The sequence below is a fragment of the Dermochelys coriacea genome, chromosome 1 (genome assembly GCF_009764565.3).
Source record: "Dermochelys coriacea isolate rDerCor1 chromosome 1, rDerCor1.pri.v4, whole genome shotgun sequence".
Lineage (NCBI taxonomy): Eukaryota > Metazoa > Chordata > Testudines > Dermochelyidae > Dermochelys > Dermochelys coriacea.
The window spans coordinates 258409749-258428263 of NC_050068.2; the positions used below are offsets into that span (position 1 = coordinate 258409749).

Consider the following 18515-nt stretch of genomic DNA (forward strand, 5'->3'; position numbering starts at 1 on the left):
TGAAGGCACACTGGCCTGCCACCGCCTTTGGAGCACCGGAAGCGAAGCTCCACAGAAGCGGAGAGGAGGCACCAGCACCCGAACCAGGACTCCGCCTGCACTCCACCCCGCCCCTGCTCTGCCTCTTCCCCCAAGGCCCCGTCCTCACGCCACCTCTTCCCCCAAGACTCCCCCCACACGCCGCTCGCTCCTCTGTACCCCCTCCCCTCCGTCACTCATCTAAGACAGGAAAAAGTGATGGGCCCGTGGCCCCCTGCCCCCCGTTCTGAGAAGGGGGTAGAGAGGAGCAAGTGGTGGGCAGGGGGACCTCAAGGGACGGAACGGAGAGGAGCGAGTGGTGGGGGGCCCTCAGGGGAAGAGGCGGAGTGAGGATGGGCTTCGGGAGGGAGAGGCCAAGCGGAGGTGGGGCCTTATGGGCAGGGCAACAGTCCAGGTGCCAGTGGCCCCCCACACTTCTAGAGAACTCCCAGTCCCTCACACCAAAAATCATAATATTCAGGTTACTCCCAGTCCCAAAGGACCAGTCACTTACCCCAGGTCAACTGCACTTAAGATCTGACACCAAAGATGACACTTGTATAATAAACTAGCCTATAATAAACTAATTACAAATTTATTAACTAAGAAAAAGAAGTAAGGGAGTTATTGACAAGGTTAAAGCAGGTAAACACACACACACACGAGTTACATTCTTAGGTTCCAACCGGTGGCAGAAGCATCTATAATAAGCAAGCTCTATATGTCCTTAAGAGCTAACCCAGGCCAAGCACTGGGGATCTTTTGCTTATGCTTAGTAACCCTTTCCCCTCAGAGTCCAAGCAGCATAAAGATACAGTTTCTCCTTGTCAGGGATTTTTATTCGCTTCCCCCAGAGTTCAAGCTGATGGGATGAGTCCACATGCATGTCCCCTGTTCATGGCTGGAGGGGGAAACAATCAGCAAAGTATTTTGTCCTCTGATGTTCCACAATGACTTGTCTGGTGTCTATGGGCCTTCTTTTGTTGGACAGGAGATGAGACCTCTTGTGGCAAAATAGTATTTCACACTTGGTAATGCTGCTCTCCAGATTTAGAATTTCAGAGCCAACTCTTTAATATTGTCTAACATGGGATACAGCTATTGTAAGTGAGATTAACACATGCAGAAACTCACAAGCATTTCATAAAGTCTAAACACAAAATACATTTTTATAAATCTAATACCTATTTTAACAATACTAACACCTAGACTAATCCAGCTATGCATTTGTCAGTGTTCAGTAAGGCCTAGGGGCCTTGCCAAGAGCTGGCACCTGGTCTGTCAACATCACAGGACCATCACCCCATTTGCTCCTTCCCACTCCCACCCCACAAAAAAGTAATGTCCTAGCTGCTCTCCTCCCAGGAGGAAGCATTGGCCTGGCTGATCTCTTTAGCCTCCCCTCCCACAGTAACAGCTACAATTCAATGGGAAACTGGGACTGTCAGATTTCATGGAGGGAAATGATCTTGTTGAGGCGCAGAGGGGACGCTCCGATGTGGTTGATGGGAGGGGATGGGGGTTTCCCCAAAAAAGGGAGCAAGATCTTGAAAGACAGAAGTTACTCCAGAAATCCCCCTCTGCCCTGTCACTTCAGATAGAGGCTGCATGCAAATTCACACCGTCCTTGCAAAGCAGATTAAGGTTTTGTGGGGCCCTGGACCACAGCAAGAGGCCTTTCAGCACCACAGCTGAAACATATATATATACACAGAGAGAGAGCCCTTTTCCTGGTGCATTGGGGAGGGGGGAATTCATCCTTGCCATGTGCCATATAGATTCAGGGAATACCCCCAATGTAGAAGGCGTCTCCAATGGGCACATAGTCAGCGTAGCCAGCTCCATAACCCTGTAGCAGGGGCATTGGTGGAGGAGCAGGAGAGGACAGGGCATTCCCGAATGCCAGCTATTTGGCAGTGGTCTACAGAGATTGTTGCAACCATAGTGTAAATTACAGCTGCCCTGACTGATACCAAAGGGCCAAATCAGCCCCAAGTTAGGGGAGGTGCATTGCCTGCCCTCTTGGTCCCTGCGCCGGGCTCGGAATGAATCCCACCATGTGTCAGCAGAGCTTGTAACTGCAGGGAGGCCTCCACTGTCTTTGATGGAGAGACTACAGGTGGATCTCTGGCTTGTCTCTGCACCATAGCATCGCCACACTGCTGACTTGCATCTGAAAACTGAGATGCAGGGTGTAGTCTCCCCTTTAGCTGGAGGTCAGGCTGGTGGAGAATCAAGTCTCGGGCCCCAAAAGAAGTCCCAGCACATGAGAATCTCGTTCTGGTTCTTTCTGGGTTCGTGAAGGTGAGTCACAGAGGAATCGCCGCTGAAGGGTGTCTGGAAAGGAGGAAGATGGTCTGTGCAGTGAGCTGGGGGGAGAGAAGGGAGGAGGGGAGCGTGTGGGGGAAAGGAGGAAGCAGCTCTAAGGGAAGGGAGGAGGATACCAATTGAGAGTGACCATGTCGGCCAGCACAAACCAGGCTGCAGCCCCCAATGGTGGGGATCCAGCAACCCGAGCTGCCCATACACCTAGCTCCACCAGTGCCTGGATCAGCGTATCTCCTGGGCAGCCTCCTCCAGGCCACATCCTTTTGGATGCCTGGTGAGGGCAATGGGCCTACCACTGGCTGCCCCCTCCTGGTGGTAGTGGGTGTGAATGTCCCCTCCTGGACACAGAGGGGGCATGCAAACTGCACCCAGGTGTGGGTAAATGCAGCCCCACCCTGTGGGAATCATGCCTGAAAGGAGACCCCACGAATGACAGGAAGTGTTTAACCCACTTGAGCCACGGGAAGCCTCTATCCCAGAGGTGGGCAAACTACGGCCCATGGGACCCTCCTGTCTGGCCCCTGAGCTCCTGGCCCAAGATGCTCGCTCCCGGCCCCGCTGTTCCCCCTCACCCACAGCCTCAGCGCGTCATGCTGCCGGTGTCGTGTATTTAACGGCTCCGCGTAGGAACATGCTGCTGGTAGCAGTTACGGGGAGCAATTTACTACACTACACCAGCGCAACACTCTGGGGGGCGCGGCTGTAGCGCCGCCAGCCACCAGTGCTCTGTGCTGCGTGGTAAGGGGGCAGGGAGCAGGGTGGGTTGGATAGAGGGCAGGGGAATTCAGGGTGGTGGTCAGGGGGTGGGGGTGTGGATGGCGTCAGGGCAGTCAGAGAGTGGGGGGGTTGAATGGGGGCAGGGATCCCAGGGGAGCAGTCAGGAAGGAGGGGGGGTTGGATGGGGCGGTGGGGGGAAGTCAGGGGTAGGGGTTCCAGGGGTGGTCAGGGGACAGGGAGTGGGGGGGGTGGATGGGGCAGGGGTCCTGGGGAGGCCGTCAGGGAATGGGGAGGGTTGGATGGGGCAGGAGTCCGGGAGGGGTACCATCAGGGGGCGAGAAGCAAATGGGGGCAGATAGGGGTTGGGGGCACAGCCTGGCACAGCCTCCCCTAACCGGCCCTCCATACAATTTCCGAAACCCGATGTGGCCCTCAGACCAAACAGTGTGCCCACCCCGCTCTACCCTAACCAAATGTGCGCTTTGCAGCTCCATGTATGATCAAGGACAGCAGAGGGCATTGTGCAGCGCCATGCGGAGCCCTCGCCCCAGAATGACTAACTGTCATGAGCAGCCATACAGCCTCACGAGGATGAGCCAGGCTTTCAACAGGATGTGAGGCTGCAATTCAGCGCAGCTAAAATGAGACAATCAGATGAGAGGACGGGGACCTAACTATCATATGGAGAAGAGCATGGGAGTTAACATGGGTCTTATTAATGACCACAACTTACATTTATAGTCCTGTTCATCCCAAAGGGCTTTACAAACTGTACATAGGAATCACAACACTGAAAGGCAGCCACCTCTGGGATGGAACAGGGCAGCTGATTAACAGTGTACGGCAGCAACAGTTCTGGATAGGAAGGGGAGGAGAATACCATTTCTAAAGAGAAAAGCAGAGAATGCATTTACTAAGTTGGAATTTGACCTGGGCATTGAGATTAACATCCCTATAAGGCTACCTAACTTCTTGCTTCGAGGAGATCTCTTAGGCCCTTGGGAATGCTTTCAAAATCTCAGGCCTCTTGAGGTGGACTCAGCTGCCAGTGTCACATACATGTCCCAGCTGTAGCAACCACCACCTTGAACATGGCATTCAATAGTTTTAGAGAAGGAATAGAGAGTTCAGTCCTGCCCTGACCAGCTGCAAAGACAACAGCTCTTTAATCCTTGATCCCTCACTGTTGTCAGAGCTCATTTAAAACGTGGGAGAGATTGTTACATGGATTTCAGACAAAGAGATGGACATTATTTGATGCATTTCATTTCTTAATGGGAGAGAGAGACCAGGTGAGCGTGGAGCCAAGAGGGACATCCAAGGCTTTTCAGTTTCTCACTCTAGGCCGGTATGATCCCTACATGTGTGAAAAGCGTCTGGGAGCTTTTAATGATCACAAGTGATCCAGGCCTCAGTTTCCCAGCTCATCCAAATGGCAGCACCTGCAGCATCTTCCTAGCACTATGCTGGGGACTGGGTCAGTGCAGACTCAGAGGGAACAGTGCCCCCTAGTAAATCACCAGCACCGTTTTCTCTGCACAGCCTGGTCTACAAACAAACTTGCACGGAAATCACAAAAGTTGTGACTAAAACCCGGTTTCATTATTTCGTTGCCAGGCTGTGTGCGGACCAGGCCTAAGTGCCTGTTCAAGATACTAAAAGAGCTGGAGAGAAGACACACTCTTGCTTGGAGTCCCAGCCATTCATATGACGTTATTTTTAGCATTTCAAATAATTTTTACTCCCTAACAAAATGCTGCCCCTTACCCAACAACTGTTTATTTCCCTGAATAGGCTCTTGGGAAGGATTTCAGCAAGCGATTTTTAAAAACCCAAATAAAAACCAAGAAGCCACATGATTTAAGCAAGGCCTGGGAGCCAGAAGTCCTCAGTTCTGAGCCTGGCACAGACAGTGATTCCCTGTGATGGCCTTGGGCAAGTCACTTCTCTTCTCTGCAGGAAATCTCCACTTAAAATGTAGGTCAACATAGCTATGGCGTTCAGGGGGGTGAAAAATCCACCCCAGCCCACCCCGAGCACTGTAGCTAAGCTAACCGAACCCCGGGTGTTAGGGTTAGGTCACTGTTAGGTCAGTGGAAGAATGCTTCCATCAACCTAGCTACCGTCACTCAGGAAGGTGAAGTTCCTATAGCAACAGAAAAACCCCTTCCGTCACTGGAGTCCATGTCTACGCTATGGGGTTGTAGTGCAGTAGCTATGCTGCTATAGCACCCATAGTACAGATGCGGCCTCAGTTTCCCCGAGTATAAAACTGGGACAGTACTATTCTCTTGTCTCACCAGGGCGTAGTGAGGATTTCAATGAGAGGATCCTGGTTTTCAGAAGAGCTAAGCTCGCACAACTTCAGCTGAGATCGATGGGAGATTCGTTCAGGCCCTACTACTCTGTTGAGAATAGATCCTTTCTGGGCGTAGTATCTGAGCACCTGCACATTAGAATGGGTAAAGTTGGGAAGAGGAAAGGTGCTATGCAAAGGCTAAAAACAATGCTATTATCTCACCACCTCATCTAAGATTGTCGTAAGTTTCCTCCCCCCCTTCACAAAACCTCCCTGAACAGGTAAGACGGGAACAATTTTCCCTTTGCAGAGCAGTATGGGTTTGATTCCAATCAGATTAGACTCCTACCTTTACCCAACCCAGCCCTAATCCCTACTGATCAGCCAATTTGTTAAGGGAGGGAGGGATGGACAGGGGAGGGCTAGAAGCAAAAAACGTATTTAGATAAGACAAACGATGGCAGGAGCCGGGTTGGCTTATCTAAATACATTTGGTTGGCTAACCAGGCCCATGCATCTTGGGGGGTGAACACCAACAACCGAAGGGGATTGTGCAGGGTGTCAGAACTAGGAGAAATCTGGCGAGGAAACAGCTCCTGCAGGGAAGATTCATCAGGCTGTGGACCTCAGGGAAGGGGTGCCGGTCCCATCACCTGGATCATTGCCAACTGGACTAGACAAGACACTGGAGAGTAAAGTACAACCACCAGCCCATCCCCTTCATTCACAGCAGTCCTGCTTCTGGTGATACAAGACCTCTCCAGGGACTGCGTGCAGTGGCACGCACACTGCGAGTTTGGAGGAAAGGGCTGCAGGTGTTTGTCAGCGCTAGCATTAGGTAGGTTCTCAACAAGGCCTCTCCCAGGGCCTGGTAAGAGGAATGCTTGTCCTCAGGCCTTCCCACTGGCAAAGGGGAGAATGCAGAGGTTGCTCCATGGCTCTCCCGCTCTGCCTCATCCACTCAGACGGGATGCGACACTGCCAGGCAAACGGAGGGGAGAAGAAACCTATTCACAGGGCTCCGGGAGGAGGGGAAGCCTTGTGAGATCCTGCACTTCCCTAGCACCTTTCATCAGATCTCTGTACAAAGGTTAAGGCACTGTCACCACAGCCCTGGTGGAAGGGAAATATTAGTCTCCTCTTTAGCAGATGGGGGAAACTGAGGCACATGACAACGTCAGGCCTACAGTCTGAAACGTGCCCAGGGATTTGGGGTGCTCCACTTGAGACACACCGAGCCAGACTGTCCAAAGAGCTCAGCCCCCAGCATCTCCCACATGATGAGTGGTCTGGTTTTGCAAATCTGCCCTAGGAGCCTAAATGGGAGCTGAACTCTTTTGAAAATCTGGCCTAGACAACCTGGCGTTCAGAGTAGAGGCCAACAGGAATTGGAGATGCTCACTGCCTCTGAAGATCAGTCCCTTGGTATCTCAAACTGGGCCTCCAAAAACGGAGGCATTCAAAGTTAGTGGCCACTCTTCAAAATTGAGGCCAGGGTCTAACAGGCCAAACTCCCACTGATTTTGAGGGGAGCTTCTCCCATAGAAAGAACTGCGTAAGGCTGCAGGACTGAGCTCAATGCAGTAAAAACAAATCTGCAATTGCTGCTTGCTGAGGAGGCTATGGATTGGGCCCTGCCCTAGCATTCTAACCAGAGCAGCATCTGACCATCTCCACATCCTTCACAAACACTCACCCGAAACGTGATGGTGGTGACAGACAAATCACTGCACGCACATTACATCCAGCCGGGTGCAGCCAACGCTGATAGCACATTATCAGTGACTGTGGCTATTCATCAGAATGGGACAGCAATGACCCAAGGCAGCCTAGTCAAATCTGAAGACTCACAGAAATCCCTAAGCCAGGCAGAAAGTATCTGTCTGAGTCACACATGTGACAGAAATGCCAAGGGTAGCTCATCAACTGGAAAAAAAGGAGAAGCTTCTAAAGTTCAAATAACACTGTTGAGAAAAGCCACAAGAATTCGTAGCTCATGAGCCATCAAGAGGGAGAGCAAACAATGTCTGTTCCCTGGTCATCAAATCCCCAGAGTCCAAGGGGACGGATCCTGCAAGGTGCTGAGAGCATGCAGAAAAATGCCAAGCATCCTTAATTCCCACCAGCTTCAATGGGGTCTGAAGGCACTCAGCACCTAGCAGGATTCGGGCTTAAATGACGGCTTAGATCGGCAGGAGAGGATGTCATGTTGAAACCATATGTTGTTATGAAATTAACTAGAACAAATTCCCTTTGATTGCCTACAGAATGAAACGGCAAAACCGAAATGGATGGAAACTGAAAATAAAAGCCTGCTAGAAAAGGGAACTGAAATCCCCAAATGACTGAGTTCAGTGCTGGGAAACAGACCTCTAAAAATGGGAACCTCAGATAGCCAAAAGAGAACTAAGAGAAGCCCAGGTCGATGCAATGAGCATGCTGCCAAGAGAAACACCAAAAATAAATGAAGCTACTGGGAACAGAGCTGAACTTGAGCTGCAAACACCAGGGGAGAACTAAGGGCTTGTCTACACTTAAAACACTACAGTGGCACAGCTGTAGCACTTCAGTGTAGACACCACCTCCGCTGACAGCAGGGATTCGCCTGTTGGCATAGGTAATCCACCTCCCCGAGAGGCAGTAGCTAGGTCAACGGAAGAATTCTTGCATTGACCTAGTGCTGCGTACACCAGGACTTAGGTCGGCTTAACAACGCTGCTCAGAGGTGTGCATTTTTCACACCCCGACCAACGTCGTTAACGCGACCTAATTTTCTAGTGCAGACCAGGCCTAAGACAACAACCATATAGTTATCGCAGATCGGAGGGGGATCCTGAGAGCATATGGCAGATTCTGCATTCATTACATCCTCCCTGTTCCCCAAGGAAGGACAGGTGACAGCAACTCCCAGTGTGCTCCCCCAGGGTTTCCATCAGGGCAGGGCAGCTTTTGAATCCACCAGCAGTTGGCTGGGCCAAGAAACTGCCTAACTGTTCTGACAAGAGCCCTTGGCTCTTCCGGCGGAGCTGCCCCATGCCAGCCTCCCTATAGCAGGGGGATTGGGGCTGCTTTGGCTTGCCACAATTCCCCCTTTCAATGGACTTTCTGCCCTACTTGCTACACCTGCAGGTGCACTCTGCACCCCCGGCTGAATCCGGCCTTCCGTCTACGCCTGCCCCCAGGTTTCTTGGGAGAGACAAGCCACAAGCGATCCGTTCCTTCTATTGGATTCAGATTGCTGGCTGGGAAACACTCATTCCCACAAGAGGGAAAGAGTACTACAAGTTAAACGCTTGAATGCAGATCAGGCCAGACAAGTTTTATCAAGTACAAGGCTGAACAAGCCAAAACATAGTGCCATCCACCCAGGAACAAACAAACTCACCCAGCCAAGAGATCTGATAAAAGCAGTGGGACAGCTGGCAACACTAACTGCAAGACAGTACCCATCAGCGCAGAGATAACCTTATCTCCTCAGCTGCCAAGATGGGACATGCATCCCCATCTACTACACAACAGCAGTGCCAGGCCTGTGGAGGCCTGTTCTCTGTTCCTGAGCCAGCACGTAGCACCTTAGTACAGCACAATTTCTAAGAAGCATCTCTATGACTCACTGCATCTCGTTAAAATAGGGGAGTGAATAGTCACTGAACAGCTCCATGGTACCAGCTCCCTGTGGATCAGGGACCAGAAATTCCTAAAACATGCTGCCATCTAATCTGGACACAGACTAAATGACATCAGATTACCCCGCTGCAGTAACAGAGCACAGTGGCTACGGTAGACTGAAACGGCAGAGGGAGCACTTACTGCACCAGCCAAAGGGCAGGAGGAAAGGAGGGGCTGTGCTGGTTGGGGGGGGCGGACCCTCTGTTTTTAGCAGGGGAGGGGGTTGTGTTGCTCCGCTGGCACTCCCCTCATTTTAACCCCTGCCACAGCACCACCAAAGAAAGGCCCCGGTGGGAAGAAACAAAGCACAAGCTGTTGGGAAAGGAATAAATAGCCCCTGGACTACTTAGATGGTAAGCTCGTTGGGTCAGGGACCATCTCTTTGTGCTGTGTTTGCACAGAGCCTGGCAGAGTGGGGTCCTGGGCCAAGGCTGGGGCTCCTAGGTGATACAGATAAGAAATCAGAACAGGAAGCGTACAGGCTGAAATGATTTCTAGCTGTGCCAGAATCGCCCGAAGTACAGTATAGCATCATGGAGATTTTGTGGTGTGAGGGTTTAATTGGCACAGAGACTGTGTTCGTACAGCACTTTGCACAACGGGGTGCAGGCTAGGAGTGAGGCTGCTAGGCACCATGGCAATACAAATAAATAATCATATTAATCATGGGCCAGATCCTCTTCGGCTGTGAACCAGTGTGGCTCCACTGACAGCAGAAGAGTTATGGTGCTTTACCCCAGCTGTAGATCTGGCCCAACATTTGTGACTAGAGAGGATTTATACTTTTTCATGCTCTTGGGGATCCCCCAGCTTTAGATGTCACCTGAGATATAAACTAACAGATTCCATCACTCTCACCCCCACGCCCAACTCACGGGGGGCACCCCACTACTCACAGCATCATAGGGCTTAAGGCTAGAAGGGACCACCAGATCATCTAGTGCGACCTCCTGTAAATCACGGACCACCAACACCACCCAGCACCCACACACTAGACACAACAATTATTCACCTATCGCCGCTCACACAGAGTGACCCTTCTTGGGGGTTGCTAGGGCAGGTAGGAACAGACACCCCCGTGTCACAGCTCCCATGGGAGCAGCTGAAGGAATAGCAGCTTGCTTGCTGGGAAATACAAAGGGCTTCCAGTTCTGATTGGGCCAGCTGCCGGAGAGCCTACGCAGGAAACAGCATGCACATGGACACACAAACTACAGCTGCCCCAGAAGGCCTCCGCGGGGGATTCACTCAAAGTCCTGCCTGGGGGGTGGAGGGGTCTAGGATTAATATGGCTACAACAGTTCTCCAAAGGCAGGAAGCTGGGGGCCACCGAATCCCACCTGGAGAGAAGTGTGCACCTATGCAGGTACATTTCAGGTCTCTCCTCCTTTAAGGCTTATCTGCCTTTTTTTTTGTGCCCCACGCCCAGCTCTCTTGCATCTCCCAGCTGCTGGGCTGCATCCTCTTCAGCCAGCAGCCACACCCCCACTGTCCCTTAGAAGCAGGCAGCTGGGGCTGAAGCTGGCAGCATGTGGCAAATGGAAGGGGGCGAGGCTATAGTGCAGCCAGGATAGATAGTGCTGGCAGCAGTGGAACAGCCTCTTCCAGCTGCTTCCCAGTCCTGACTTAGGCCAGGACTGAAGTTTCTCAGGGAGCCTCGGGCAGGATAGCAGATATGGGATTTTCAGCTGGGGCCAAGGACTGCCGGTCAGACTCAAACTAGCCCTGTATCAGATGCACAGCTGAGACCGTATTCGAGCAATGGGGCATTTAGAGGCAGTAACTCCTAGGACCTCCCTTAGCTCCATGTTAAAGCCAGACTGCATAGGTCTGACTTTCCGAGCTTCCCAGACGGCTGTGGGACTAAGCATCCCCAAGAGTAGCTCTGCTATTTCACACTTGATTGCCACCGCGACCTGTAGAGGTATTTACCATCCAGCCCCGGTGAGTCACTGCGCTTGGTTTTCTTATGCTGCTCCGTAACTTCCACCTTGGAGATTGTACTCTGTGCTAGGGCCAGACTTTGCTCATGGAATATGCTTTTGCAATAGGAATTCCCCCACACACACACACCCATCATCCTTTATGGTAAAAATGGATAGCAATAAATCAGAGAAATGTATTTAACCTCCCTTTTACTTCCCCCGTTCCTCCAACCCCTCCCTCCCCTCTCTGGCAGTGGCAGGGATGAAAGCCATGAATCAAGCCATCTGGCTTCTAACAGAGAATCCATTTCACCTTTTCAATAGCCTCCCTCTGCCTTTATCATTTGCAGTGGGCACTTCACCAGCGGAGCATTTGTCCCAACTGGGGCCTCCAATCCTGCAAGCTGCTCTGTGCTTCAGCAACTTCAATGAGGCTCCCCTGGCAGGATCCGGGCCTGGCTTTGTACACAGGATTTCTGCTCTTAAAAGAGGCTCACTTAGCCCTAGTGAACGCCTGCGCTTCTCCACTTAACCTGACAAGAGTTTCACCCTCCCCGTTTCGTTTCTGGTTTAGAGGAACACAACCCATCTCTGCTTCTCAGTCTCCAGGCCGAGTCTGTGATCTGGGCTTTCAACAAGTCTCCTTGCTGTACTCTTCAGCCGGTTACTGAGTCTCTTTGTTTCCATGTTAAAGTCTTCCATCCTTCGTAAAGCTCACTAACTCCCGCCCCTCTGCAAGAGCAAATTCAATTGTCCTCTTTCCCACTGTATGCACCATCTTCTCCTCGTGTACGCGGCTGAGAGGCAGAAAGAGGGGTACTGACGGGGATTCTTCAAAGGCACCAGGGGACCCCTTGGGCGGATGACTCGGCAGGACGGTTTGCACAGGAGAGGGGGAGAGCAGATGCTGATGTTCACCTCCAAAGGCCCATAACATTCATTTCCTCTGCTTCCCTGTCTCTCTGGCCCATCTGCTGCTAGGATACTATTCTGAAAAGGTTTTCAATCCAGAGATCTGAAAGCACTTTAAGAAAGGCGGTAAGTGTAATTATCCCATCTAGGCACAGAGAGGGGAAATGGCTTGCCCAAAGTCACCCAGCAGGACAGTAGCAGCTCCTGATTCCCAGACCAGTTCCCTAGCTACTCAGCAGACTCATGCTAGCATGACTGCAGCATGGTTTCCCTGATCACAAGGGACCCGTCATCCTACAGTAAAAAGGAACCTGCTGCATTAAGAATTTACAGTGTGGAAGAAAAGGGACTGGACAGCTTGTGAACATGCTCCTTATTGCACATCAGTCCCCTAGGAACTGCTGACAGAAACTCCTATTAGACTAATGGGGAAAAGCCTGAAACCTTCAACTCTGTCGCTGGCTCTTAAATAGCAACCCTCCACGGGGAAAAGCATTGAAAACTCTTCCAGAGGTGGGGGACAGCCGAGGTCAGGGAATAGTGGGGCTTCAAATCCAGAAGACTGTGTAAGATGCATGGGCAGAGGTGATGTCAGAAGAGGAGATGCTGGCTCTGTTTCAAGGGAAAGTAGCAGTGGCAACTCAGCGAGAAATCCAGGAACTGTCTGCTGCAGTCAGCTAAAGGAGGCAAATGGGAAGAGAACAAAGGCACTGCAGTACAGCGTCTGCAAAAGTGAGTGGTACAGCATAACGCATCACGGATCAAGGAGTAACCTAGCTGGTGAAACAGAACCCACCCTTACAGGCTACATCTGAAGATCTAGCACCCAGTGTGATGAAATGCTCGCTAGGAGGTGTCAGAAGATGACGCGATACTGCTTGGATCGTACACAGACAACTATTCAAAACCAAAAGAGCCTGTGGTGGGGCAGGGGGAGAGGAAGGACTGATGTGTTCCCGAGGAAATGCACAGATAAACCACAGCTGAGCCCTGGCTGCTAAAACTTTCTTCCACATGATCTTTGGAGTCAGCTGAGGAAATCCCAGATGCAAACATTCTCTTTCTTTCTGATTACTGCGCATGTAATTCTGTGTGTCTGTGATTCAACTGCACAACTTCAGAGATCTTTCGAAACTGACGAATATGCAATAGCCTTTCTCCAGCCTTCCCACCACTGCTCTCTGCTGGATGGAAAGCATCAGAGCTGCTCTAAGCTGTGCGCCCGCCTCCTGCTATCTGTCCTAACTCTGAAGTAACAGGTTTCAGAGTAGCAGCCGTGTTAGTCTGTATTCGCATAAAGAAAAGGAGGACTTGTGGCACCTTAGAAACTAACAAATTTATCTGAGTATAAGCTTTTGTGAGCTACAGCTATTCTCTGTTACTACTAGTGCGCAAACAATGAAGTGCTCCAGTTTGCATGTGGTGACATCCCCAGCTAGCAACCGCAAGCCAATGGTTATACATCATAATACTAATTTGTAAGAAGGAATGTTTTCTGGGTTGAAGTTAGTAATAATATGGAGCTTTTCAGCTCATCATCAAATCTGGTCCAGGAGAGCATTGGCTGAGAGGCATGACTGTCCTAACTACCTGTGTAGAGTGAGGTACAAGAGGTGGTCAGGTTTTCATCCCAGAGGACAATGTCCCACATGGCATAAACCACCACTGTAAGCGCAGCACAAATAAGCTCCCAGCAGCAAACCAAAGCTCTCTTCATTTTACGGGAGTATATTGATGAGGATAGCATCAGTGTGACATGGAATGGATTCAAACAGAGGAAAGGCCCTGTGTTAGGTTTGCGGGAAGGAACAGAAGGTGTTCAGTAGGAGGCCATACATATTGGTGCTGTGTTTGGGTTCATTCAGCATCTTCACTGGTGATCCAGAAGAAGGCCCAGACAGTGTTCTAATTCAATTTGCACATGCTATTAAATTGGGAGGAGCTGCAAACCCTAGGGAGGACAGAAAAAGAACACAACAGGACTGAGAACGACAAGAAGTAGGAGCTGAAGTTCAGTGATCCAACCAGGACAATGAAACTGACAATATCTGATGTGGGGAAGGGAGACAGTCTAAACTGGTATTTAATGGGAGACACTTGAGAAAAGCAGTAATGCCAAAATGCTAAAGCTAGAGACGATCAACAGCCTATTAGATATGGACTTGAACTGATGAGGTCCCTGCACCAAGAGTGTCAGTAAATTTGAGCTGCATATACAAAAGCATCACCTCATGGAGCAGGGAGAGGATACACCCTTTCTATAAAGCTCCGATGTAACTGTACCTAGAATACCAGGTTCCACTCTGGATACCATAAAGATATAAAAGATCCTCAGAAATGCAACAAGAGGCATAAGGGGCCAAAAAGACTGACTCATAAGGAAAGATTACACTAGCTAATGTATAATGTACTGGAAGCCAGTTGCGGGGAGGATATGGCAGTTGTCAGGTATCTGTGAAGGGCATAATAAGGAAGAAAGGGAAATGGCCGGACATGGTGCAATGGAGTAATGGGATAAAATTAAGAAAATATGAAGGTTGAACACCAAGAACTATTTCCTAACATTAAGGCAGATTAGTCTCCTTCGTGGCTAGAGGCATTTAAGATCAGCCTGACAGAATGTGAGAACAGTGGGGTGAGACAGACTAAATGTGACCTAATAGGTCATTTCCCTCTCTAACACCCATGGGCCCAATTCTGCAGGCACTTACACAGGAATCACTGTACCCCTCTGTAATCCCATACACATGAGTAAATTGGCTCTGTGGGAGTCTGCGGAATTGGACTTTTATAATTGAATGGAACAGGTAGGATTACTGGATTCTTCTTAGTGCTACAGGTGGTCCTTCAAGTCCCGACATGCTGGTGAGCGGAGATGATGCTCCAAGTACCCCAGCCCATACTGTGCAGTATCCATTCTACAACTAAGCTGAGGTCTTTCCAAAGTCGTCAAGTTGGCATCTTTCGCCAGCATGACATTTTTTTAAAAAGGTACTGTGTACAGAATGTTCCCTCCAAGACCACAAGAGCACAGAAAATACAACCAGCACTTACTAAGTGTCATAATCAGAGCCAGACTGGATTATTGAAGGAGTAAGGACAAATTGAATTTGATTGGTTTTTTTCCAGGATTTTTTCCAGCAGCTGTTCAAACAAGGAGGAAAAAGTACATTTCAAATTAAAAGAGAAAGGAATGCTGTTTAATAACGTATCCGGCCACTTTAAAGTAAACCAGGACGGGAAGCAGCTCACATTCTGGTTTTTATATTTTTAAACCTTCATTTCCTACAATGAACTCTCACTTTACAGTAAATTAAATGCAAGAGAACTGCAGTAAGATTGAAGACCTCACAAAATTCAAAGGGAAAGGGAAACCATCCTGAATTAAAAAATTCAGTTTGAAAATCTTATACTTAATAGTTACAAATAATTTTGTTAAGGGGAAAGAGGAGGAGAAAAGAATGTCTCCCTCATTCTGCTTCTTTTACACATTTGGCAGCACTTTGTGGGCAGTCAGTTTCAGTTTTCCCTCTCTGTATTCAATCAGTTGTGGATTTAACTTCCTTGTGTGTCTCCACAGAAACAGAAGAAAAATACTGAGATAGGAAAATGTCCTCAGAAAGCCAGTTTCCAGGGGAACTCAGGCAAGTTTAGTAGCTGAAATTACTGCTAGTTCATTTTAAGTTAATTAGATTTCAGGTCAGTATCTCTTTAAGGTTCCAGCAGCATCTGTGACTCAGCCCCTTGCACATACATTACAGTAGATGTCATTTTACAGCCCTGCAGATGGTGTGAACTCTAATATCTTAATATTCAGGCTCAACCTGGCATTGCTTCTGGAGTGTGTACTTTAAATAAACCAGAGGAAGGAAATGTTAAAGCTGCACCTGCATCATTTCAGATCTGTGCAATAAGTAACACAGAATGTTTTCTGAGCCCAAGAGAGAGGAGGCGGTGCATTAGCTATGAATGGTTCAACTGGCAGCCTGTGGTCCAAATACAGCCCTGGGATGATTCTGTACAGCCCCACACGATTTTGCTCTACAAGATGGGATCCTCCATGCAGCATGACGTCACACACACACTGTACTGTATGATCATGCTGTATGGAGGTCACCATTTTGTAAAGCAAAATAGCATCCTCTGCAAAGTGTGACCTCGCACCTTAAGTGTGAGGTCAAACCACATGGAGGATGCCATTTTGCTTCTGTATGTTGCCTGTGGAAGTGCCACACAAGTATGCCTGCGGCCCACATCACTGAAAAGATTGACCCACCAGCAACCAGAGACATTGAGAACAAATGTTGGAATTGCCCTTTTGGATCAAACATGATGTCAAACCACTCCAATACCTTGTCTCTAAAATTTCTACCAGAATTCTTCTTAATAAAGCAGTGAAAAAAAGAAGAACCAGTTGTCAATTTATTTAGACTTCAGCACGAGGTTTCTAAAGAAGCAAAGCAGTCATGGGATAAGGGGTAAAATACAGTCCTGGTTAAAAAACTGGCTAAGAGCCAGAAAGCAAGGATTAGGATTAAATTATTGGTTTTCATCCTGGCAGAAGGTTAACAGTGGGGCACCTCAAGATTCTGTACTAGGTCCTTTATTGTTTAATATATTTATTGATGGTCTAGAAATGGGGTGAGTAGTGAGGTAGCAACACTGGCAGATGACAAAGTTATTTAGATTTCAGAGTAGCAGCCATGTTAGTCTGTATCCGCAAAAAGAAAAGGAGTACTTGTGGCACCTTAGAGACTTACAAATTTATTTGAGCATAAGCTTTCGTGAGCTACAGCTCACTTCATCGGATGCATGTAGTGGAAAATACAGTGGGGAGATTTTATATACACATAGAACATGAAACAATGGGTGTTACCATACAGACTGTAACAAGAGTGATCAGGTAAAGTGAGCTATTACTAGCAGGAGAAGAGTGGGACGGGAGGTGGGGGGGTGGGAGAGGAGGAACCTTTTGTAGAGATAATCAAGGTGGGCCATTTCCAGCAGTTGACAAGAACGTGTGAGGAACAGTGGCGGGGGGGGGGGGGGGGATAAACATGGGGAAATAGTTTTACTTTGTGTAATGACACATCCACTCCCAGTCTTTATTCAAGCCTAAATTAATTGTATCCAGTTTGCAAATTAATTCCAATTCAGCAGTCTCTCCATGGAGTCTGTTTTTGAAGTTTTTTGTTGAAGAATTGCCACTTTTAGGTCTGTAAGTGAGTGACCAAAGAGACTGAAGTGTTCTCTGACTGGTTTTTGAATGTTATAATTCTTGATGTCTAATTTGTGTCCATTTATTCTTTTATTTGGCCAATGTACATGGCAGAGGGGCATTGCTGGCACATGATGGCATATATCACATTGGTAGATGTGCAGGTGAACGAGCCTCTGATAGTGTGGCTGATGTGATTAGGCCCTATGATGGTGTCCCCTGAATAGATATGTGGACACAGTTGGCAAGGGGCTTTGTTGGAATAAAAGTTATTTAGGTTAGTCAGGACCAGAGAGCTAACCAAGCTAGATGAATGAGCAAACAAACTCTGGTGTTAAACGGCATACATTGCAGGAGAAATACCTGCACATTGGAGGGGAAATACACCTCACAGGATTCAAAATTCACTCATTAATCCAAGAAAGGGACTGGGCATTATCACAGACAACTCAATGAAAACTTCTGCCCAAAGCATAACTGTGGTCAAAAACAGCTAACGGGGTTAGTAAGGAATGGGATGGAAAGTACTACCAAAAATCGTAATGATGCCTTTCTATAAGTCAACCTCATCCTGAGTAGTGCATGCAGTGCTGGGCACCTTATCTCACAAAGGATAGTGTAAAGCTGGAAGGGTTTCAGAGAAGAGCAATGAGAATGATCAAAGGCCTGGACATATTCCATATAAAGAGAATGAAAAGTTTGAGGATGTTCAGCTTAGAAAGGAAACATGACAGAAGTATATCAAATAATGAATGGTATAGCAAAGGTGGATTGGATTGAAAGCTTCTATCATCCCTGTCTTATAACACAAGAACAAGGGGCCACTCACTGAAATTAAAATGTGGGACATTCAAAAGGAAAAAGTAAATACTGATTAATTTATTTTTTAATAGAAAGACAAACCACCAGAGCCTGTGGAACTCACTGCCACATGACATCCCTGAGATCCAAGAACATCATAAGCGCCAAGGTGGGGGAGGATATTTATAAGGAACATCCTGGTGAAGATACAAGGCCCTTCCCCGCAGGCCGTGATGGGGGCCCCTACCCCCCAGCAGCCACAGACCAGCTAGACCCCAAAGCACAAGAACGTGCAGCCCTACCAGCCCCTTGTTTCAGTGTTAGCTCCGGCAGCTGCGGTTCCACTAGCCAACCCCAGCGCTTGACCCGGATCCGCCTTGTGGCCGGTAGTTCCGCAGGCTGCCGCTTCCCGTGGGGGGAAGGGCGGGTTTGCTTTTCAGCTGCTCAGAACTCCCCGGGAGCCGCCACCCCCACGCCTGGCCCAGGCAGCAGCAGCAGCGGCGGCGGGGGGGGGGGGGGGGGGGGGGGGGGAGGGGGAGGAGGAGGAGGAGTCCATTCCCCGAGGGGGTCGGGGCGGACGGTACCAAGGGCACCCAGGGCCCTACATCGCCACCCCCTACCCCTCAAA

The 18515-nt window shown here is 49.2% G+C and overlaps 1 long non-coding RNA gene across 2 annotated transcripts; it reads right to left on the reverse strand.

Moving 5' to 3' along the window:
* Nucleotides 1–582: 582 nt before the first annotated feature.
* Nucleotides 583–18513, reverse strand: LOC119857956. Of its 2 annotated transcripts, none has more exons than XR_005293745.2 (3): nt 18190–18513; nt 3797–3948; nt 583–2355 (listed from the first exon to the last, which is right to left on the reverse strand). It is a non-coding gene; the product is annotated as an uncharacterized LOC119857956 (long non-coding RNA). The 2 variants fall into 2 exon arrangements; XR_005293747.2 differs by lacking the exon at nt 18190–18513 and adding an exon at nt 7059–8867.
* Nucleotides 18514–18515: the final 2 nt, after the last annotated feature.